At 39.2% G+C, this 24,906-nt stretch overlaps 2 protein-coding genes across 6 annotated transcripts in view; one reads left to right on the top strand and one right to left on the bottom strand.

Moving 5' to 3' along the window:
- Window positions 1-24,906, bottom strand: part of ARHGAP6 (Rho GTPase activating protein 6) — a 541,907-nt gene that overhangs the window by 151,318 nt on the left and 365,683 nt on the right. The window lies entirely within an intron of this gene.
- Window positions 1-24,906, top strand: part of AMELX (amelogenin X-linked) — a 41,136-nt gene that overhangs the window by 10,648 nt on the left and 5,582 nt on the right. The gene's annotated exons all lie outside the window — the stretch shown is intronic.

The following is a 24,906-nucleotide window of genomic DNA, read 5'->3' as shown; positions in this document are numbered from 1 at the left end:
CTCTCATTCACTTCTTATTGGTGAGGGCTTCAATATGCATAACTTTTCCAGGGTGCAAATATATGTCTAGGAATTACCCAAAGAGAGTCATCAAAATGTATGGTAAGATATGTTCAAAGATGATGATTATGTATTCTACTGAGAACCTGCATCTCTTTGAAATTTGTCTATATGTATTTGAAGGAATTATGTGGTAAAAAGTATCTCTAGAAGAAAATTTATTAGTGGAAAAAATGTGATAAAGTAAAATTTAAGACCAAGACTGTATATCAAATGTGAATATTACATGTAACCATAACATGTAAACAGGGCTTCCCTGGTGGCTCAGACCATAAAGAATCCGCCTGCAATGTAGAGACTCAGGTTTGTTCCCTGGGTGGGGAAGGTCCCCTGGAGAAGAGAATGGCAACCCACTTCAGTATTCATGCCTGGAGAATCCCATGGACTGTAGCCTCAGACCTTGGTGTCACAGAGTTGGACACGACTGAGTGACTAACACTTCACTTTTCATAATGTGTAGATAATTTGAACACACATATATAAATGTGTGTAGGAAAAAACTAGAAAGAAGATACATCTGTTTGTATGAAGATCCAATTTTTCTACCAAAAAATATAATAAATTACTTCTGTAATCAAGAACAAATTTAATTTTTAAAGTTCTTTTTCCCTTTTTTTCTGCTTCAATTCAAACACACCTCCTTCCTTCAGTTCCCTTTGATGTTAGTTTTGGATCTTGGTGAGTCCCCTTCAGGTAAATTCCCAGCAGAAATCAGTTCATATGTACTTGATTTTTCAGAGAAATATTTGGACCAAAGACGGGTGAAAGGAAAGGGGCAACTGGCTTTAGCAGGAACAAAAACGAATAATACAATCAAACAACAAAGAAGATATGAGCATTATAAAGTTAAGGAAAAAGAATTTATTTTATTTATTTATTTTTTTTTTAGGAAAAAGAATTTAGAAACAACAAAAATAAAGTAAAATAGAAATGATCACCAAAGCAGCTCCTACTGAAATTCTATCAAAGATTGTTGCTGCTGCCAAGTTGATTCAGTCTGACTCTGTGCGACCCCATAGACGGTAGCCCACCAGGCTCCCCCGTCCCTGGGATTCCCCAGGCAAGAACACCGGAGTGGGTTGCCATTTCCTTCTCCAATGCATGAAAGTGAGAAGTGAAAGTGAAGTCGCTCAGTCGTGTCCGACTCTTAGCGACCCCATGGACTGCAGCCCTCCAAGCTCCTCCATCCATGGGATTTTCCAGGCAAGAGTACTGGAGTGGGGTGCCATTGCCTTCTCCGTATCAAAGATTAGCTGGATTCAAAGAGCAGGCAGGTCAAAGAGAAAACTCAATGTCTTAAGTCCTAAACCCTTAAAGAGAGGAGGCTTGTGATGATTTCAAATTAAATGGGTTGGTTCTCTTTTGATTCAAATAATACTTAAACTACTGCTGACTTAAAATTAGTCAATTATCTAATTTTACTTTGGGGCTTCAACTGGCTATAATGTATATTTTTCTCTCCTATGCTTAATTACATCGGGTCTGAATCATCTGAAGAGTTCAACCTCAGTCAGTACCCATTCTAATTAACCAGAAAATGCTCACAGTTCACTTATTAGAAAGGGCAAAGGAAGATGCAATTTAACATGCTAATTTCTAGGCTCTATTTTCATAACCCCCTATTTTTTTTATGGGAAGTTTGGTTTTATTAAATTGAAAACAATTTGAAAGAAAACCCAAGATTGGCATCTTAAATTCATGAGTAATGCTTATTACTCCTTGCCAGATATATGGCTCTTGGCTAATGAGCTATTTGGAAGGCAAGAGTCCTTTAACAATGCTGTGCAGCAGCAAAATTAGAATACAAGTGTAAGACACATTATTTTAATATATGCATTGTTAGCATGCAAAGAGGATGGGAAATGAAGGATTACCTGGAAGTAACCATCACTCAGTTAGAAAGAGTAATAGTTGTCACATTTTACAAATCAAAATTTAGGGTGATAATATAATGGAATATTTAAAATCAAAGACATATGCTGACTGGTAATTATGCTCTACACTTGGCACTGTTCAGTAAAGATCCTCATGTGGCTATTCAAATTTTTTTTAATGAAAATGAAATGAAATTTAAAATTCAGTTCCTCAGTCACACGGGACACATGTGGCTAGTGGCTACCATACTGGACTGCATAGACGCAAAACATATCTTTTACCACCCAGAGTTTTACTAGACCTGCTAAGTCACTTCAGTCGTGTCCGACTCTGTGCGACCCCATAGACGGCAGCCCACTAGGCTCCTCTGTTGCTGGGATTCTCCAGGCAAGAGTACTGGAGTGGGGTGCCATTTCCTTCTCCAATGCATGAAAGTGAGAAGTGAAAGTGAAGTTGCTCAGTCATGTCAGACTCTTAGCGACCCCATGGGCTGCAGCCTACCAGGCTCCTCCATCCATGGGATTTTCCAGGCAAGAGTACTGGAGTGGGGTGCCATTGCCTTCTCCGAGGAATTCAAAGATTTTAAACAAAAGATGAAACAAACAGACTTGCTGGTTAAAACTGAATATCTCAACTATCCATTACAAGTCATTTTCCAAGCACTCCAGGAAGTACAATCTTGTATGGGAATTTTCTAAGAACCCTAGAAACACCCTTGTCTTCCTGAGGTTGAATCACAGACTCCAAAATGGTTTCCCTTCTAGTGGTCTTTTAAAATAGACAAATCCAGAGTTCCGCTAAATTGATTTTTCTGCTTGTAAGAGACACTTTTAGTTCCAAAGAAATGGTCATTTATTTTCAGTCCTCTGCCAGCCACATCCACACTGGAGGTAGAAGGCGGGGGCTGCCCTTGACCTAGGGTTTCACTGGAATTAGGCCAAAGTGTAAGCTGATGGAAAGATAAAGAAAAAAATAACAAACTTTCGTCCATCCCTGAGAGTGGCTGATTGCCTGTAAGCGTTGGAAAATATTTACATTCTTTTCTATTTTGTGGTTCAAACCAAGAGCGCAACATAGGATAAATGGGTACCTGCATGCTTGAGAATACACACGCCGACAGACACACTTACATGTCCACGAAGTTTACCTCCAGTAAAAGGACATATGCTATTAGAACAAACTGAAATTTTAAATGAAAGTTTTCTCCATTCCAAGCATTTAGAGACTATACGGCTATTGTACTAATTATCACTATCAAGGCATATTATACTTCTTTCAATACAAAAATACAAGGGGAAAAGGTCACGTTGCTCATTTTATTTACAAACAAAGTCAAGTTGACCACTTCCTCTCACAACTCAACACAGAAACACTGACTTTTCTCCCATTTCTGAAGTTTGCCCCTTAGAAATAAACACTTGCGGAAAAGACTGAGTTTAAGGCCAAGGCTTTAAAAAGAATACAAAATAGCAAGGAACTGTATTGATTTTTCTTAAAAGGGATTTGATTGCGGCTTAACATGGGGATCACAAGAGAAAAATGATTTCAGCCAATTTCCTACATTTCCAGAACATAGTGGCCTCTAGCTGTGTTCCACATTGCTTTAATAAAACAGCCATCAGCCTGTATTTGTTGTGAAATTCTTGTTAATTGGAATTTTTAGTTGTTGTTTTGTGATTTGCCTTATAATTTCCTTTGCTCTCTTTTGATCTAGAGCCTTATCACTAGGGAGTCACTGGCTGAAATTTACTTCTTCCAAAACACTTCCCTGCTGGGAAGAATTCATCCTGTATTCATATGAAACACCTGATTCTTCTAGAAATAAAAAACACTTGAGAAATAAGATGGGCTTCCCTGGTAGCTCGGACAGTAAAGAATCTTCCTATAATGCCGGAGACGTGAGTTCAATCCTTGGGTCAGGAAGATCCCCTGGAGAAGGGAATGGCTATCCATCTAGTCTTCATCTGAAACACCTGACTCTTCTAGAAATAGATAATGCTTGAGGAATAAGATGGGGCTGGGAGTGGTGAGGACAGAACAGGTTGGGGTGAGAGGAAAGAAATGGTCATCTAGGTCCCAAAATATCTCCCTCAATAAATCATGCCTGAATCACCCATCAAAAAAAAATCAAGATTAGTGAAGGCCCCTTACAAATAACAGGCCCTAGGGTCAACAAAAAATAGTTCAAGGTGCAGCATTTATTTTCTTTTTCTTAATCAAAAAATTTTACAACAATGTTAACTATCTCCCTCAGAACAGCCAGATCTTGTTTTCTTCTTCAAAGAATTTTCCATGCTTTGAATTTGTCTGTGGAATGTGGGGGTTCTGGGGTCACAATCGTGACCTTGGCCTATCTGCTGTGGAAACTTGGATGAGTTTCTTGCCTCTCTATGCCTCAATTTCTTCATCTATAAGTGGTACTAACGTCCATCTCTGAGTCCTTTTATGTCAACACATTCTCCCACTCATATTCAGAAAGGGGGAGCCTTCTCCCGGATCTATAGGCGTGCAAAGGGGACACCACACAGGTGGAAGCCGGGACTGATACAGAATCTGAAACTATGAAAGCTTTCTCTGCCAAAGGCTCCAAAGTTGAACACAACTGCCTCATGTCAATGTGCCATCTCTGACAGAGCCAGCTGAACACCTCTCTCACGATGGCTATGCTCCATGGTCCCTGCCTTCTATCTGACATCCCGAGAGGCTGTTCTTCGCCACCTCTAAGGTCACTCTAAAGGCAGCAGGAGAGTAAATCCACCAGGAGGGCAGTATGGGCTCACTGGCGGCCAGAGCATTAGAAATTCTCCCTCGGAATGTCTTCTTTTACCTTCTTTGTAAGGCCTGGCCCCCCGTATATGGCGACTTCCAACTCTGAACCTTTCCTTGTCACTCTGGCATTGGTCTCAGCTCAGCTAATTCCCCTCTAGGCATTTCTTTACCAAACTGTGTTTCTTTAGAGCGGGGGTACTCAACCAGGCAGCAGTGCTTTCCAGGGCATGTGCGGCAATGTCTGGAGTCACAATGTGGGGATGCAGATGGGCCTGAAGTGGTACTATCAGTGTCTAGTAGGGAGAGACCAGGGGTGCTGCTGACCATCCTCAACGCACAAGACAGACCGCCCACGACAAAGAATGATCCAGCCTTGAATGTCAGCACTGCTCGTGCTGAGTAACCCTACTCTGGAAAAGAACACCAACACTGAGTCATGCTGTGTGTTCAAAACCTAACATACAGAAAGATTGAGACTCTGGACAAATGTCTGAGTCGGTATGCATTTTAAAAACATCACTGAGAAAGAAAACCCAAAGCTCACATCTCAAAGTTAGCAAACTTGCTATAGGACCTCATACAAAAGGATTTTCACTTTCTGTATCAACTGCATCAGAAAACTCTAAACAGCTTGGGGAGTGACCAGGCTGTTAAAGAAAACGTGCAAGATGAAGAGATGGTCACTCTAGGATTAAATCAGCTGAGTTCTCTAAATCAAGGCAATTCTGCAGAAATTAGAATAGTTACTTGCTTCTTCTGAAGTTACATAAAAGTGGTTGTGTTAGCCGAGTAAGAAAGGAGGAGAAAAATAATCAGATCATTAGCCATTAGAATAAGCACTGAATTAGAGCTCATTTAGTTTGTTTGGGAAACATCTGGTTTTTAAATTTGCTTGAATTTGGCAGAATAACGAGATAAGTAGTGTGTGCAAAGAGTGGGCAGGAATTTAAGATGCCTTAATTCTCATGATTTTCAGAACCATCACTCTCCCAATATTTGATGAGTAAAGTTTTGGGCACAAAATTATTACCAAAAACCTCTGACAACCATGGGAATATAAAGCAGTGTGATGTAAGTAAAGGAGACCTACTTTGATTGAGTGCAGACCTTAGGAAACCTACAATATTTGAGGGACTCAAGACACAGAACATCTTATCTGTCCAAATATCAAACTCAAGACACTCTTTCAAATGTGATTAAGCCCCTCCCTCCTGGCCTCCATACCCCACAAATCAGGAGAATGGCCATAAACGAGCTTCAGCTCAATGCCTCCTCATCTGGAGACCTTTTCTTGTTGGTCCATACAGGCTGGAGTGCTCAGGCCTCGAGGTTTCCCAGGATATGTTGGGTGTGCCTCTATTTCAAGAAACTACTTGTTTCTACTTTTGTCTCTCTACTAACTGGTAAACTCCTTGAGGGAGATTTAGAAAAATATCTAGAAGCTGGTCGGTATGCTTAATATCTACTCAAGGAACTGTCATTTGCATTAAAAAGTTACCGCACAGTCCTATAAAAGTAAAGCTAATAATAATAACATCAAACATTTACTGGGCTCTTGTTATAGTCTAGGCACTGTTCTAAGCACGTGACATGTATTGGCTCCTTCAATTTTCACAAGCTTGTAGAAGAAAACTTGTCTCTGTCCTCAGTTTATAGATGAGGAGGTGTTCAAACATTCAACTTGAAAAAGAAATGAGGTATTTCTTAAAACACAAACCCTGTCCCATGTTTGATGAGTATCACTTAAAAGGTTAACTAATTTGTCATCTGCTCCTAGGATCCTAACTAAACCAATTTATATTGCTAACAGCAAATATAAATTCAACTGATCAGAGTCATAAAGCTTGTCTCCTCTTGCCACTTAATTTTTCCTGCCCATTTGACCTCCCAAGGATGTGATAAAGAGCTCATTGTAAAGAAAGCTACAGAACTCTCAATCCGATAACTCCTCTGCAGTTGTTGTGAACCACCACACATGGGGAGGAAAGCTCTGCAAATATAGGCAAGTATCCCCACTCCAGGGCATCACTGCCATGGCAACCAGGAGAGAGTCGTCCATCCCAGCTGTGAGTGTGAACCTGAGCATGAACGGCCCTCACCCTTTCCTTGGCTCCAAAAGGTGGGTTGAAAACAAACACAAGTCCAGACCTTATAGGAACAGCTAGGTGCTGTCTTTCATTGATTCGTTCAGAGAAAGCTACAGTGGGAACTAAGGACATCTAGAAAATTCAGGCCTTGACCCTACATTATCTTGCTTCCCAGGAGGCGCACTGAACTCATACCCAACACATGGAGAGGCCATTTCAAGTGGCATTTTAAAGTTCACTGAGAATGGTCAGAACAGGGAGGTTGCTGACATATTCTTCCCAGGACATTAACTCAGAACTAATTGGCTGGCATACTTTCTCTACCCGGCACTTGATGTACAGATTAAAATACACGAAAAGGTTCAGTATCTCAAGAGCCTCCTGCATTGAAGCCTCCACAAGTCCTAGCTCTCAAGGTGGCACTCCCAACTGGCTCCCCCACAGCGTGCTGACTAGAGAAGGAAACGTTTGTGAATTTGCACAGTGACATGCAGAAACAAACTCAGGCTCAGAAGGAAGATTCACAAAATCCAATGTTCTCCCTGTCATCAGGAACTTGGGCTCAACCTGGTTTCCACAAATACTTTGTTCTTAATCTGGAAATAGCCACAAATGACCAACTGCAAATTATTTTTTTTAATAGAAAAAACAGTGATGGATTTTTAACTATATTTACTGAACATTACTTAAATGCACAATTCCTATCAGTAGGATTTTCGAAGAGAGTTGGAAAACAAAAGGGGATTTACTGCCTTTGTGGCTCATTTTCCCACAGGTAGAAAAAACTGTCGGACGAACAGTGTTAGGTAGCTTGGAACCTGCAGTCACTGCAGCTTGAGTTGATTTCGGTTATAGCTGCTAATACTGTAAATAACCAGAATTGCAGTATTTAAGTCTTTGCCCTTCTTTCAAAATGGATCATTCAACAGATTGTAAACGACGGTGACTTAAGACAAATAAATTTTCTCCAAAAGTAATTTGGTTTTTAACAAATTAAATAATTTTCATATATTTACAATACTTAATATATAGATAGTGACAATGTGCGCACGATAGGGAAGAACTCCACATATGAATTGAAGTAGATGGTCATGTAGTTTAAGGTAAGAGATGGCTGATCTGTAGGAAGGCCTGTGGCTTCACCTTCTTGGTGTTAAAAACATTCATCAAATAAGCTAATGTTTAATATGATACCCTCTGTTCCTTTAGGAAGGATTCAAAGAAACCTTTACTTGTAGCTATATAAAACCAGCAAGTATCTAAGCTCTGTGAACACCTTCAGAATATTCTAAATTTTAGGTCTTTCTATGAAATCATAAAAAGCTGGACCCACACAAAACAAGGTTTGTACCAGAGGTTGCAAGCAGCAAAACCAAGGCTTTCTGCTTTTCTCCATCAGTTATCTGTCTTTGCTGCATGCAAGAGTCAGACCACATTTTGAGGTTTCACATCAGTATCCATTCTGCTTGTAAATGTCATAGAATCTTCATCCTCCATTGTACTGAGGGGAAGGGCAAGATTTGCCCTTTTCCTGAATTTTCATCATTATATGGCATCCAATGATCCAGACCCAAAGAGAAGCTCAAAAGCAAAGGTACTTAGTCTCGGTTCTACCACGGACTAGCCAGGTGACACTGCCATCGTCAAATCCACTACTACATTCAGTTTCTTTGTTTCAGAAAAATATTGCAATCAAAGGCCACTAAGATGCATGCAACACTAACAATATAAGCCAATGTGCATTGCTAAAGTCAAATTGCATCCATTTTTAAATACTGAAAAAACAGCCAAAAGGAAAGGTGCCGAAGAAATGGCAGATCCTTACTGAGATTTGCTTTACGTGTTCAATAAAAATATGAGTGTCTTGGCAATGATATGTAGCATTCCAGTCAGCCTGGCTTGAAGGCTCTGAACCTTCTCCTAAAGCAATAGGCAGAGACATCTGAAGTGTCATTTGAACCATCTGAACTTTGAAGCTGAAAGAGACTCAGGTGCTGGCACCAGCTGAGTCAATCCCTCCAAAGTGACTGCTGCTCTCATCCTTTCCTGCTTGTGTCTACCTTCCCCGTTGCAGCTCCAGGACTATTACCTCATGAAGCCATCCACGATCTTGTTGGCTTGGGTCCTGCTGCACTTCAGGCAGGAGGCACAAACACACAGAGCCTGAAATGTACACACTGTATCTTCTTACCTCTGCAGGGTCCTTACACCTCAGCAGCAGCAGCAGCTCCAGGCAGAACTGACCTCCCATCCTCCCCAAGCAGAGCCCCTGGTCAGTGTGGGAACAGAGGAGGAGGCTGGAGACGGGGATACTGCTTGGGGAGCTGAAGGAGCCAGGCAGGCAGGCTCCCCAGCTGGAATGCGTAGCTAGAGGCCCTGGGAGGGAGAAGGCCTGGGGTCACTGTGATCCTCTGAGTCAGACACCCTGGGGAACTCTCAGCTCTGAAAGGCCTCCTTTGGCACACAAGGCGGAAAGGCACAGAGAACTTACTAGGGGGAAAGTTCTGAAAGTTATAATTCCAAGGTAAATGGTTACATGGGTGTATACCAGTTTAAAGTAAATGGTAGAGGTGCAATATGAATGCTGGAGGGGGCACATCATTTACATGATATGCTAATTCTTATATCTGATAAGGGACTTGGACCCAAAATATATAAAGAAATCTTAAAGCTCAATCATAAATAAACAAATAACCCAACTTTCAAATGGGCAAAACTCTTAATAGACATTTCTCTGAAGGAAATATACAAATGACCAATAAGGATATGAAAAGAAAGATGCTTGACAGCATTAGCCATCAGGGCAATACGAATCAAAATCACGATGAGATACTCCATTACACCCACTCAGATGGATACAAAGAACTGTTGGCAAGGAGGTGGAGAAATTGGAGCTCTCATACGATGCTGGTCTGAACGTAAATTCTCTGGAAAACAGTTTTCAGTTTCTCAAAATGTTAAATGTGAAGTTCTCAAATGACCCAACAATTCCACTCCTCACTATATGCCCAAGAGAAATGAAAATATTTATCCACACAAAAACTTGTACACAAAATGATTCACAGCAGAATTACTTACAATAGCCAAAAAATTGAAACAACCCAAACGTCCATCAGCCAATGAATAAGTAAACAAAATGTGACATACCTATACAATGGAATTACTCAGCCATAAAAAGGAAAGAAGAACTGATACATGCTACAGTGTGGATGAACCTTGAAAACATTACAGTGAATGAAAGAAGCTAGACACAAAAGATGACATATTGTATGATTCCAGTTCTATGTTGCTGCCGCTGCTGCTGCTGCTAAGTCTCTTCAGTCGTGTCTGACTCTGTGCGACCCCATAGACAGCAGCCCACATGCCCAGAATAGGCAAATCTGTAGAGTGGCAAAAGATTAGTGGTTGCCAGGGGCTGAGGCAGACGGGAAGACTGGGGGGAGCAATGACTAAGAGGCACAGGGTTTCTTTTGGGGCTGATGAAAGTTTTGAAATTGATGGCAGTAGTTGTTGCAAAACTCTGACTACACTGTTAAATTATACCCGTTAAATGAGTGAATTGTAAGGTATGTGAATTAAACCTCAATAAAGCTGTTTCATTAAAAAATGGAGTGTTAGCTCTTGCTTATTCCCATGCCACAACACTTCCCCAATTACACTGGGCTCCTCTGAGATCACCATGACTCTGGCAAGTTCACCTATGTGGCTTGCCAGGGGCCATGGTGAGACAGGGCTTCTGTCAAGCATAAGCTGTAACTCCTGGCCCCTGGCAAGTCAGGACCCTTCTCCTCAGCTTCCTTTCTAGGACACTTCTGCTAAGACTTCTGCTCCAGCTTCATGGTTTGGCTCCTTTCCGCCCTGACTCCTTCGTTCCCTGGTGGTGACTCCCTTCCCAGCACACCCACGGTTCCCATTGGTGAAAGTCCTTCCAAACTCACACTTGTTCTGGTATCGCATGGAGCCACGCTCTCCAAATACATGAGGTGTGACTTAAGCACAGTGGCCCCTGACAGCACAGTCACTTTTTCATAGCTGAAATTCAGTAGTTAATCGTTACTCTTTACCTTGTTTTTTTCTTGAAGAAAAAGGAGCTATTTTTTTTTTTTGAGCATTAAGCTCTTGTGCATTTTTACAATTATAAGTAAAAAATTATCAGGATGAAATTATCAGGATGCCAATGAGGCAAGCAATTCAATGAAGAGAAAATCACAATGTTCACTGGGTTAAAGAGATTCAACATTCTTATATAATTTTATCATTCACAAAGAGAACTACATTAGAGTTACTGACATTTTAATTAATGATACTCATTATTATTATTATTTGTTTATTTCCATAGCCTTTATCTTTCCAAACTATTCTTGGGCACAATATGCCAGTGCCCAAGAACATCATTTTCTTCCTGATAACTAGTTATACCCTGTCCCCTGCTCAAGATTTTGTTTGAATCAGAGCATTCTGATATTAGGACAAATGTCTTAAGAGAAAGGTTCACAAGAGGCCCCAATTAACAATCATGCATAGTGTTTGGGATTTATCACATTTTGGACCATTGTGTAATTTTTACCTATTGGATTTGTTGGAAATTTTTCAACCTTTAAAAGTTCTTAAAACTATTCATTTTTATGTAAATCAAAACTGCCATGAAGTCCCACTTCACATGGGTCAGAACGGCCATCATCAAAAAATGTACAAACGCTAAACGCTGGAGAGGGTGTGGAGAAAAGGGAACCTTCCTATACAGCTGGTGGGAATGTAAGTTGGTGCCCCCACTATGGAGAACAGTATGGAGGTTCCTCAAAAAACTAAAAATAGAGATGCATGTGATCCTGCAGTCCCACGCTTGGGCATATATCCAGAGAAAACAATAATTTGAAAAGATGCATACACCCCAATGTTCACTGCAGCACTTTTCACAATATCCAAGACACAGAAACAAGCTAAATGTCCATCGACAGATGAATGGGTAAATAAGATGTGGTGTATATATATAATGGAATACCACCAGACATAAAAAAAGAATGAAATAATGCCATTTGCAGCAACATGGATGGACCTAGAGATTGTCATACTAAGTGAAATAAATCAGAAAGAGAAAGATAAATAACATATGCTATCAGGTTACAGGTGGAATCTAAAATAACACAAATGAAGTTATCTTTGAAATGGACTCACAGACATAGAGAACAGACCTGTAGTTGCCAACAAGGAGGGATGGATTGGGAGTTTGGGGTTAGTGAATGCAAGATAATAACAAGGTCCTACTGTAGAGCACAGGGAACTATACTCAATATTGTGTCATAAATCATAATGGAAAGGAATATGAAAAAGAATATATACATATATATGTATAACTGAGTCACCTTGCTCTAAAGCAGAAATTAAGCTCATTGCAAATCAACTATACTTCAGCAAAATAAATGTTTTAAAAAATTATTCATTTTTATAAGTTGGTACCACTGCCCTCTGAAGAACATCGGTAGAGCAGAAGGCTTTCCCATCTGAGGATAAGCAAGGTTGCAAATGACTGTTCACAATAGACCCTGTCTGTGTTCATTCTGTGCCAAAATGTTCATACAGGCTTTTTCTCAAACGCATTTGAGTGCTGTGTGTAATAGATGTCATATAATAAAACTCAGAGGCACACGCTATGTTACTTTTTAAGGAAAAAAAAGTAGGGGGGGGTGATCAAAGGGTTTAACAATTTTATTCACTGGCTGATATTCAGCGACTCTGAAAATTTGGCCACTGCTCAGGTTTGTGAATTTCTATGGAAAACGAACTGTGTTTGGCAAGCTTGATGAAATATGAAGCTGATAAAAAAATGTTTCATGCTTTCTCAAGACCTTATGCCACTAACTGTGTGGGATTGGAAAAACTGTTCAAATGTCAATTTAAATGTCACTTTAAACACTGTAAATAAATGATTTTCTATACCCATATGAATTAATATAATTCTGTTGATTTCAGACCATAACTTGAACTGAAGTTTCTTTGAGTTTTAACTAGGAAATGTTTCATGGAGAACATGAACTTCAGAGTAGACAAGTTGAGCTCAGTTGAGTTCTATTCAGAATCAGAAATGTTCATGCAATGCATTATTTTACACTATGGAGAATTGACTGAAAACTCAATTGACACAAAGGTTGTTAGGAAGCAGGTCCTGAACTCAAAAAGAAAGGAGTAGGCCAAAAGAAATAAAACATTATTGGAACAGTTCAAATCATTATGTAAAAGAACACTGTGGTGAATTCCGTTGCAGAGTTCATGACTCGTGAACATTATCTCCAAACCAGTCATCTCTGAGTTTTATAGAGTCGACTATCCAACTGCCTTCTTGACCCTTCCATCTGGTATCTCAGGGTCATCTCAAACTTCACTTATCCAATGCTGAACTCTTGACTTTCCTTTCTGGCAAATGTCTTTGTGCCTAAGCCTCCCACGTCTTAAGAGGTGTTTGTAAAGCATTTATCTCAGTGCCTGGCATGCAGATCTGCTCAATAAAGGTTGATGACGATGATATTGATGATGATTGATAGTGATGGAAGATGATTTTTATGCATCCAATTAGTTGAGCCAGAAACCAAATGGTTTTTCTTAATTCTTTTCTTCACTTCTTGCCTCACATTTCATCTATTCCCAGTTTCTGTCAACTCTGCCTTCAAAAAAAAAATTCAGGAAACCAACCCCTCTTCTCCAACTCTGCTGTCATCATCCCACCTCCAGCCTCCATCATATTTCTCTTGAACAGCCTTCTAGCCAACCTAACCATGTCCACTCTTGCCCTTGCCCTTGTTCCTTCTTCCCAGAGGGGAAACCAGAATGATTTTCTTAAACACAAACCTTCATTACCAAAACACATATGGTGCTTGGGTCTGGAAGATTCCTTGGAGGAAGGCATGGCAACCCACTCCAGTATTCTCATCTGGAGAATCTCATGGACAGGAGAGCCTGGCGGGCTGTAGTCCATGGGGTCACAAAGAGCTGGACACGATTGAAATGACTTAGCATGCACCATATGGTGCTTATCATGTATTTATGAAATATGTTAAACATCCTTATGAAGTAGATACTATTATTACTTCCATTTTACAGGTAAGGGATTGAGTAAGGAGGACAAAGCCACAATTCACACTCAATCAGTTTGAGTCCACAGCTGGGCTATACAAAATACCATTCCATACCCAAGCTTTAAAAAAATAACAAACAAACAAGCAAAGACTGTCAGTTTGCTTCACTTAGAATACAGTCCATCTGCAAAGAACTGCCCTGAGCAAAATGGTCCGGACTGGCTTCCTCAGCCACCCCATCATTCCTCTGTCTTTCCTCCTGTTGCCCTGACACTCATAAACAAGACGAGCTGGGTACTGCACAGGGGTTTCTCTTTGTGCTGTTCCTGTGCCTGAACTGTTCTTCCTAGGAATTTTCATAGGCCTGCCTCCTCATTCTTGATTCTTTAATCCCACTCCCTTGCTAAAGGCTTCTCTGACCTTCTTAGTCTGAAATCAATGTTCCCTGGTTTCTTGATCTCAACATTCCATTGATTTTCTTCTCAGCACTTATCTCAGCTTGTAATTGTTTTCATATGCTTGTCCATTTGTCTGTTGACTGTCTCTCCCATTGGTCTGGAGGCTTCACAAGGATAATATTGTTCATGACTCTATCTCCGCCACTGAGCATATTGCCCTGCACATAGTGCATGCTGAGAAATTTGATAAAAGATTGGATGAAGACAAGAAGGCTTTGGTAATATGAAATATCCGCTTAAACCACTGGTTCTCCAAGTGTGACTGGAATCACCTAGGGATGCCTTTTTTTTAAATCAAAGTAGAGCGCCAGGACTGTTATTTTAAGCACTTACTTTTGAGGCCTATCACAGTCTTGTAGAGAATTTTTATAATTTTGATTTTGACATGATTTGGCAATGAGTAACTCATAGCGGAGAAGGCAACGGCAACCCACTCCAGTACTCTTGCCTGGAAAATCCCATGGACGGAGGGGCCTGGTGGGCTGCAGTCCATGGGGTCACTAGGAGTCGGACACGACTGAGTGACTTCACTTTCACTTTTCACTTTCATGCATTAGAGAAGGAAATGGCAACCCACTCCAGTGTTCTTGCCTGGAGAGTCCCAGGGACGGAGGAGTCTGGTGGGCTGCCGTCTATGGGGTCACACAGAATCGGATACAACTGAAGTGACTTAGCAGCAACAACTCATAGAATTCTTGTTTGGCTGTTATTTTTAAGTTATCATTGTGTGTTTTCAGGAATACTTGCTAGGAGAGAAAAATGTACATTATAAATCACTTTTACATGTGATAAGATTGTTAAAAATACTAACAGTGAAATTGCCATACTATGCTTTTAGGTAAGAATTACATTATTACCTTGGGAGCCAATAATTTCCTTTTCAAGCTTGTAGACATTTGTGGGGGCTCCTGGAGAGCTTGCGGTTTCCAGGCCCCATAATCAGATAATGGTGTGTAATGGACAAAATGGACCAGCTGGAGTCAGCCCTGAATCAACCACAACAGGACTCCTGCCCAGGAATCTGCATTTTAAGAAATTTTCCGGAAAATCCTACACAAAATTTGAAAGCTATTCTTTTCTCTTTGTCTAGACTTATGTGTGTTGTTTTAGAAAAATATACAACATAAAGCAGTGTCCGCTCTTTAAATCTGTGGTTCAATTCTGCGAAATCCAAGATAATGTTTCACATAAAGGAAAAACATGCACTACTAATTAATGTTAAGCTCATTATGTGTCCAGAAATGCAGATTATCAATAATTTTTTCAGGAAAATGAATCATCTTTGTTAAATATCTTTTGTGAGCCTATAGGTCCACAGGGGATGAAAGGGCCTGGCATTTCTCACCTGGAGGGGAAGGATGAATCATTTGGCCAGGCTATGTTTTAGGCTATAAGTGGATAGTGTTAAGAAAATTAAAATTGTAAGCAGGAGGGCTTCCCTGGTGGTCCAGCAGTTAAGAGTCCACCTTGCCAATGCAGGGGGCATGGGTTCAGTTCCTGGACTGGGAAGATTCCACATGCTGCAGGGCAATTAAGCCTAGTGCGCCACAGCTACCGAGCCCCCACACCTACACCCCATGCTGGAGATGCTGGAGATGAGTTCCTGCCTGGTCCACCGTGACCTTCCTCTCTTCACATGGCCCTTCCCTGCTCAAAATCCTTCCACTGTTCTTCAGTCAGTTGAGATCTTTCAGCACAAGACCCTAGGCTTTCCATGACCTGACCCTAATCCAGTCTTCCGAATCCTTCTCTTGCCCTTCCTCCCAGCAAACCCTGCACTCCGGCTCAACAGAACTGTTCACTCTCCTACTTTTCAGATCCTGTCTTTGCTTTTGTCATTTGCCTTCTCCAGGGTTCCCTTGACCCTCATATTTCCCGTTAAATATCCCATCTGTTATTACTCCCTAATTTATGTAGCCAAGCAGGACCGTTCTTCCTGAATTCCCTGACTTCTTCAACTTCTTCCCAAGCTCCCTCTCTATGGTTTTCCTTAGCTAAGTTGATCTAAGTTCATCCCTCCAGTGACTCAGGCCAAAACCTTGTCTCCCTATCACCTCTGACTTCATATCGTACTCCACAGGCAATCCATTAGTGAATCTCACTGTCATTATATTCAAAACATGGTAGAATCTGACCTTTTCTCATCGTTTCCACTGTTCCACTCTGGTCCAAGCTAAAATCATCTCTCACCTCGATTAATAACAAAAATTTCGAAATGACTCAGCATAGAAAGTGGTTCTGCAAACCCTCCCTAAAATACTCATTTATCATTCCTCCTCACTGAAGATAATTTTCCCTGAGAAAGTCTTCAGATTGTTAGTGAGTCACTTCCAGTCTTATCTTTTTCTAGAAAGGTATTGATGCAGATGACCCCCCAAAAAATAGGGGTGCAGAAGAGCTCTCCCAAATCCCACAGCGGGGACTTGGATTGCTACAGAGAGTGGTTATTCTTTGGCAGTTCACAGGATTCTTAATGAGACCTAAATTGCCCTTTTTTGCTCAGAACAAAATAGTACTGTTCCACGAAGTGTGTTTATTCTTCATGTGGACACAGTGTGTAGAGTGGGCATTCGCATATATTTAAGGGCCAAATGAGCTGATCTTGGTAATATCACCCTTCCTGCCCATAACTGATCCTGGAACCCAGATGAAAGCATGTGAATAAAAGGTGTCTGGAGGCTTATGCAAAATCTTGCTTTGACTGTTAGCAAGAGACACAGGAAGACGGAAACATTTTCTTCCTCTCTGTCAGGGTTTCTCAACCTCAGCACTGTTGACATTTGGGTCATCTGTCATGGGGACTGCCCTGTGTGTGAAGAATGCTTAGCAGCAACACTAGCATCTCCTCAGTTGTTAGAATCAACGTCTCCAGACATTGCCAGACATTGTCTCCTGGGGGTGGATTACCCCAAGTTGGGAACCACTGCCCTAAACGTCAGATTTATTCCCAGACTGCCACAGGTTCTCTCAATAAGAGCTTAGAGATATTTAATCAGTCAGTCAGTCAGTCAGTCGTGTCCGACTCTTTGCGATCCTAAGGACTGTAGACTGCCAGGCTCCTCTGTCCATGGGATTCTCCAGGCAAGAAGACTGGACTGGGTAGCCATTCTCTCTTCCCAACCCAGGGATCAAACCCAGGTCTTCTGTATTGCAGGCAGATTCTTTATAGTCTGGGCCACCAGGGAAGCTATAGAGATGCTTAGAGAAACATAAAGTCAAGAGAATTGCAGGAAAAAGACCAGAGTCACTGAATGAAACCCATCATACTTGTGAAATTTTGGATGACACAAGCCTCAACAATTCCTAATTATTTAAGCTGGTTTAAGTGGGTTTTCCCATTATTATCAGTGAGGAGCATCAAACTGATCCAGGGTCTACCATCACAGTTCGCAGCACGTTGCTTTATTCCAGGGCACCCTGCAGCTTGCAGAAATGAGCCAAGTCCCAGCTTGGGGCACAATTCCATGGGTTCAGCTTTATGTTTAGGACAGAAATAAAATGGCTCACTTTCCCATTTGTTAATTACTGCTTATCCACATTTGTTATAGAATTGTATAATTTCAAAGCAGGAAGTGATTTTAGGGAAGGAGAATTAAGCTAAAACCAACGTCTATGTTTATCTTCAAAGGAAGGCTTTCCAAAGAGGATTAAGCCATGTGCCTGCAAATATCAGGAAAAGAGCCATTATCCACTTCAAAACACTTCCTGAGCATGACGAGTCACCATACATCTTGCGTAAAAAGCAAAGGGAGATATTTTCTTATGTATATTTCTTATACACTTAAATATTCATTCTTCTTAAATAGGAATTCTGCATGGTTTCAATGACTAAATCAATTATCTATTTACAGTGAACTTCTTGTCATTTCTGTGCTCAGATCTGTCATTTAATTTTACCATCTATTTTTTTAAACCTGAAAACTGATGCACAAACTAGAGCTGGCATAATTAACAGACTATTCTATTTGGGGTATAGTGGGGAGGAGGAGAAGATAAAAAATTGTAATCCATTTCTTATGACTTTTATTTCTATGTACTATTAGTTTACATTATTGTTGCTTATTATAAAAGCAACGTAAGCTTACAATTATAAAATCATAAATATAAAAATAAGCAAAATGAATAATATTTAATAATCCATAATCCAAGAATCAATCACTGATTATACTTTAGTGAATATTCTCCCAAATATTTTTCTTGCATATTGAGATATTTCTTCCCAAATTGTATCATATTATTTTGAAATCCCCTTTAAGGTATTTTAAAACTTTCTTTTAATCAGATGTTTAAGTTGTTCCTATCATGACCCCATTGTAAACAGTGATTCATATGAATGGCTGGCTGAAAACGAGTTATATATGCTCAAAAATAAAAATGCAAGAGTAAAACACAGAACAAAAAAAATTCTACAACATGGACTGAAAATCATTGGCATCAGAGTTCTGCTATCATCCACTTGTACATCCAATCACAGAAAGCAGCCTCAAAGAGGACAAAGGAGAAAGAGAAAAGCAGCCTTGCAGCAAAGGAAACTACCCCTGCGACAGACATGGTGGGACAAACACTACATAAACCTAATGGAGAAGCATGCCACAAATGAGTCCCAAGCAGAGTTTCCTAGTTTGGAAGTCATAAAGTCATTACCTAGGAAAAAAAACAAAACAGGCTGTCTTCAATCATACAATTGTGAAAAATAAATAGCTTGCTCCTCTACAAAAATCCTGTGATGGCAATTTCAAATAGCTAGATTTGCATATATATCCACATGTCTATGTTTATTTATATTTATATGTATTTATATCTGTACTGATGCCTATTACCTACGTCTATATCTATAAACATACCTGTAACTGTACCTGTATATCCATTCACCCATCCATCCACTGCCCATCTACATACCAGTGGTTCTCAGACTTGAATGTGCATCAGAATCCCCTGGAGAGCTTCTTGTTAAAACCAAGGTTCCTCTATCCTGTCCCCAGCTTCTGATTCAGCACGTCTTTGACACAATCTAAGAATCTGCATTTCTAGTAAGTTCCCAGGTGATGCAATGCTGCTGGTGTGAAGCCTACACTTTGAGAAGCCCTGCCTATGCTTTATCTCTCATTACCAATCTACATTTTAGTGAACATATGGTTATCCCCACATGCTTGAATTTCATTATCATAAATTGTTAATAAAAACCATAGTGTTACATACTATACAAAACAGATATTATGGTGCTTTCAAATTCTTTCCACTTAATTCAATAAAGAATTATAAGATATAAAAATTATCACCATGTACCTTCTTCCTCCCAGGAGAAAAGTTAAATTGTGATACATTTCTTGCTTTTACTTGGTTCTCACTGCATTTGGCTTTTAACTTGATGTATTTACATCTTAACGATTCAGATTTATTTTCCAAACAGTGAGATGAAACAGGGACGACGCAAAGGCAGCTTCATTTTGAAATTGGCCAAGCTCTTGTAAACAAGCTCTTGACGGAGCAATTTATAATTCTCTAAACAGTTGGGGAAAATATCACACAGAAAAGCAGATGTTATTCTCCTAACTTCTCTTTCTCTCTCTTTTTTTAGGTCTACAGTACTGAACCAACCATATTACCTTGAGTAAATGTTGGCTTCGCTGGATGTCAACCATGTTAGCCATACTCAAGATGCGGTTCAAAGAGCAAAGCTTATCAGACAGTTCTGTGGCCTGCTTCCTCATGTTCATTTGATAGCGCTTGACTTAGGGGTTGTGTTGGCTCAGGTTTGCAGCATGCAATGGGAACACAGTTCCCCAGATGCCAACTTTAACCTAAATAAAAGCTAGGCCTGCATTTCTTCAGGGTTAAGTTAAAGAATACGGGCTGTGCTGTCTCAGACCCCAGTGGGTACCAGTTAGTGGGAGACAAGATGTATACACAAGGAAATGTTATTGGTGACTTTAATGGGTAAACAATTGTAGGACTGAGAAAAAGAAAGTCACTTTGCTCTCGTGCAGTTGGGAAAAACCTCATATTCCATTTGTTCAAATCCTTGAGAAACAAACGTTATTTCTCCAGAAAGTGAAATGCAGACATTGAAAAGGGAGGCAAATTTTTAAAGAAGAGGTCATAGTAAAGACTGTCTGAAGGAGGAGTTAATGTGTGACAAGAGGAATTAATCCCAGGAATGATGAATGCCACTACTGAAATGATTATAAATTACAGGCTACCTGCAACCTATCCTGAATGTCTTTCATGTGAGAACAGGATAGATGGAAGAATGGGGAAAAAAACTTGTGCCCTAATGGAGAAAAAGGAAGATGTGTGCTTTGAGCAGTTCAGAAAAAGTCTCTCTTTCTACCTCAATATATCTGTAGATCAACAGATGTGTGTGCATGTACACACTCACATCAAACTTTGTGGAAAAACTCCAATTTATCTGTAAGACCCTCTCATTCCCATTAAGCATTCAAAATGCTGCTAATTTCAAATGTTTCAGCAAGTAGCCACTGAAACAATGATACAGACAGCAATCATTGTTTAAACTCAACATTCAAAAAACTAAGATCATGGCATCTGGTCCCATTGCTTCATGGCAAATAGATGGGGAAACAATGGAAACTGTGAGAGACTTTATTTTCTTGGGCTCCAAAATCACTGAAGATGGTGACTGCAGCCATGAAATTAACAGACGCTTGCTCTTTGGAAGAAAAGCTATGACAAACCTAGACAGCATACTAAAAAGCAGAGGCATTACTTTGCCAACAAAGGTCCATCTAGTCAAAGCTATAGTTTTCCCAGTAGTCATGTATGGATGTGAGAGTTGGACCACAAAGAAAGCTGATTGCCGAAGAATTGATGCTTTTGAACTGTGGTGTTAGAGAAGATGCTTAAGAGACCCTTGGGCTGCAAGGAGATCAAACCAGTCAATTCTAAAGGAAATCAGTCCTGATTATTCATTGGAAGGACTGATGCTGAAGCTGAAGCTCCAATAATTTGGCCACCTGATGTGAAGAACTGGACTCATTGGAAAAGACCCTGACGCTGGGCAAGATAAAAGGCAGGAGGAGAAGGGGACAAGAGAGGATGAGATGGTTGGATGGCATCACCGACTCAATGGACATGAGTTTGAGCAAGTTCTGGGAGTTGGTGATGGACAGGGAAGCCTGGTGTGCTGCAGTCCATGGGGTCGCAGAGTCGGACATGACTGAATAACTAAACTGAGTCAGCAATACTGAAGTAAAATTGCCACTAAAAAAATGTCAAAAAGAAAGTACTAATAGGCTGTAATAATACAAATATCTGCATTTTAACATTTACAGCTGTATATGTGTTAGGTTCTGTTTTTTGTGTTAAAGACATCCCCAATATAAAAAGATAATTTATTGCAAATTGTGAAGATAATTTACTGGAAGCATTACAATAGTAGAAATGGCAACTATAAGAGTTTTCATATGCAACAGTTGGCCTATAGTTTTAATTTGATTAGGCACAAATTTAGTGGCAAAATGCTATTTTGAAGTAAAAATTAGTACACAAGATGCAGTAAGTGAACATTTTCCAAAATGAATATCTTTTCTAAAGATGTGTAATCTTTAAAGAATAGTGAGATAAATGCTACTCATATGGAACTTCCCAATACAGTGAATGCATGCATAAATAAAAGAATACATTTTAAAAAATCTGTTGGTTCTTAGATCTTACCTCCCAGAACTTCAACAGATATCTCATACACACACACACACACACACACACACACATACACACACACTCATTTTCAAAGTGAATATAATCCTATTTTTAAAACAATTGTGCCAAAAGAAGTTATAACTACCCATCACACCAAAAGATGCACAGTTTGGCTATAGCAGCTTCCACACTGTTCAAATTAAGATCTTAAAAGCACAATAACACACAAAGCAGTTATCAAAACAAGTTTGCTTCAGAATTCAAAAACACTTGTCACAGGAATAGAGTGAAACTTTTAACTCTCATCGTTAATATAAACTGACCATAAATATCACAGCTGCTGGTATCTTAGCAAGAAATCTTTATGAAGGAATTGCAGTTAAAATGATAGCTCTAGAAAATGAGATAAGTGACCAACTAAGGAATCATCTTTTCTTTGTACTGTGATGAGACATACATGAGTAAAACAGCTGGCATCCTCAGTGAAACACTAATGTCAACTTTAGAGATGCAAAATGTCCCACGTCTGAGGAACATCTCAAAAAATTGTTGGAGAAAAAAGAAAATATTTTAGTGAATCATCTCTTGCACAGAGTTTCTCAACCTTGGTATTCCTGACATTTGAGGCCAGGTCATTCTTTGTCATGGGAGGCTGTCCTGTGCATTGAAGGATGTTGAGCAGCACCCCTGGTCTTCACTCCCTAATGCCAGAAGCCAACCACTACCTCCCAATTCTGACAACAAAAATGTCTCCAGACACTGCGAAAGTGTTTTGGGGTGGGAGTGAGGGAATTCTTCCAGTTAAAAGCATTGACAGCACACATTTATATAAACTTGCTTGATTAATTGTAGTAAATATTATAAAACTGTTCAAAAGTTTATATTCATCAGAACTCATTCTGTTAATTTTGCCAAAGTGTTGTATACAAATTTTTGTATTTTATCACAACAGATTGACAAATCTGGAGTGACTGCTTTTTAGACATAGAAATTATTAAAAGCCATTAAAATACTTCTGATGATCTTAAGAAAATTCTAAAGATTCTCATCCAGCATTTGTAATTTGAGGCTTAAACCGAAACATTATCAGTGTTTTGCAAAATGCTCTCTCCAGAATGAAAGCACAGATTGTGTTATCATTGGAAACCGCATGGGAATGATGTTGCTTATGTTATACTTTAAATGAAGGAAAACAATCTGTTTCTCCTATTTGGACAGAGTCTCAGAGTAATATTACTGAGGATGGTATACCTTGAAATTCTAAAAGTTTTACATTAATTATCACATATATCATAGGTAAATATTGATAATTTATATTAATTACTTAGGAATCAGTTGGCAAAAACTCTCTGTAAGGAGATTATTTCAGAAATAGTCAATTGCAATAACCATTTAAGTGAGATTTTACCCTTAAAATTTGTCTTAGTAGCACTTGCTAGTAAAATGAACAAAGAAAAAGTATATGCAGGTCAAAGGTGGTTGACTCTACTTAGATTTTTAATCTGAGGAATTGATTTTCCAAATAAGGAAAATAGGCAAATTTTCTTAGCCAAATTTATTTAAAAATATGTGACTACATTACTTAATGATAATAGATCCAGAGATTAAAATACTTATCAACAACTATGAAAATTATGATATACTCACTGACATTATAGAAGAATTATTCAAATTTGACAAGAAATGTCAGGAAATTTTAAGGATAATTATTGAACAAGTCAAGTGAGGACAAACTGCCCACTTCAATAATAAAACAAAATATGAACAGTCTTATTATTTTCTAAATTGTTTATTTCTTTTTATAATTTTCTGATAAAGATGATTTATTTATCACTAAGTATAATCATATTATCATATCACCAGAAGACATTTCATATAATTAAATGTATATCAGAATAAAATCTTTGTTAGTCTGTACAATAAATTATTGGTTCAGAAAATACTGTCACTCTGTTATTCACATTCTCACGCAAATAAACATCTTAGACCTAAATTTTCACTTTGCAATTATTTGACATTTATTATTGAAATTATAAAAACTAAAATATAAGAGTCTAAAATAGATTTCATTTGAAAAAGGAAAACATCCCAGATGAAACTTCTTTAAAAAAAATATAGTTCTATTTTTCTTGCTAGCTTAGTAATTCTCAACTAGAGTGACTTCCCACCTTAGAGGACATTTGGGGATATATGGAGGCATTTCTGGGTATCACAACAAGGGGAGGTGCAGTACCACTGGCATTTAGAGGGTAGAGATCAGGGATGCTGCTAACATGCCACAATGTATAGGACAGCCCTTCATTAAAAAAAAAAAAAAAAAATCTGGTCCCAAAGATAATAGTGTTCAGGCTGAGAAACCTTGCTCTAGATGAAAGTATTTCTTGGTTTAATTTGTGTAACAAAGCAAGAATCACCCAATTCAAATATGATGAGAATCCCTTATTGGAGAGTATGTTATTACCAAAGACAGTTTTCTTCCTCCATGGAAGGCAGAAATTTAACTACCCTTCTTGTTATTGTTGGCATCTTTGGGAACAAGAAACAAAATGGAAGATTGAAGGGACAATAGAAGCAGTCTGAAATGAGTAATCCTTACACTGCTATTCTCTAATTGAATATATCTTATTTGAGCAGAAAGTATGTATTAATACTTTGATACTAAGGGAGAAGCAATGCCTTCACTGCAAAACAGGAATTGCTTGACATGATAAGAAAAATGCATCACAAAAATTAAAACAGCTAAAGCTTAAGCAATGAGTTTGACTAACTATCTTTTTCCCCACCCTGATGTCAGCCATAGTGATATTCTGTATTGCTTAGGATTCACTATAAAAATCGAACTTTTAACAGCCCTAAGTAAACATCTTCATTTTCCACAGACCTAAGTGATGGCAGAGTAATATGATTGCTTACAGCTGCAAATGCCTC

This window comes from Bos mutus, chromosome X (assembly GCF_027580195.1).
Source record: "Bos mutus isolate GX-2022 chromosome X, NWIPB_WYAK_1.1, whole genome shotgun sequence".
Classification (NCBI taxonomy): Eukaryota; Metazoa; Chordata; class Mammalia; order Artiodactyla; family Bovidae; genus Bos; species Bos mutus.
The sequence above is the reverse complement of the archived record's forward strand: the minus strand, read 5'-3'. Positions and strand labels throughout refer to the sequence as shown.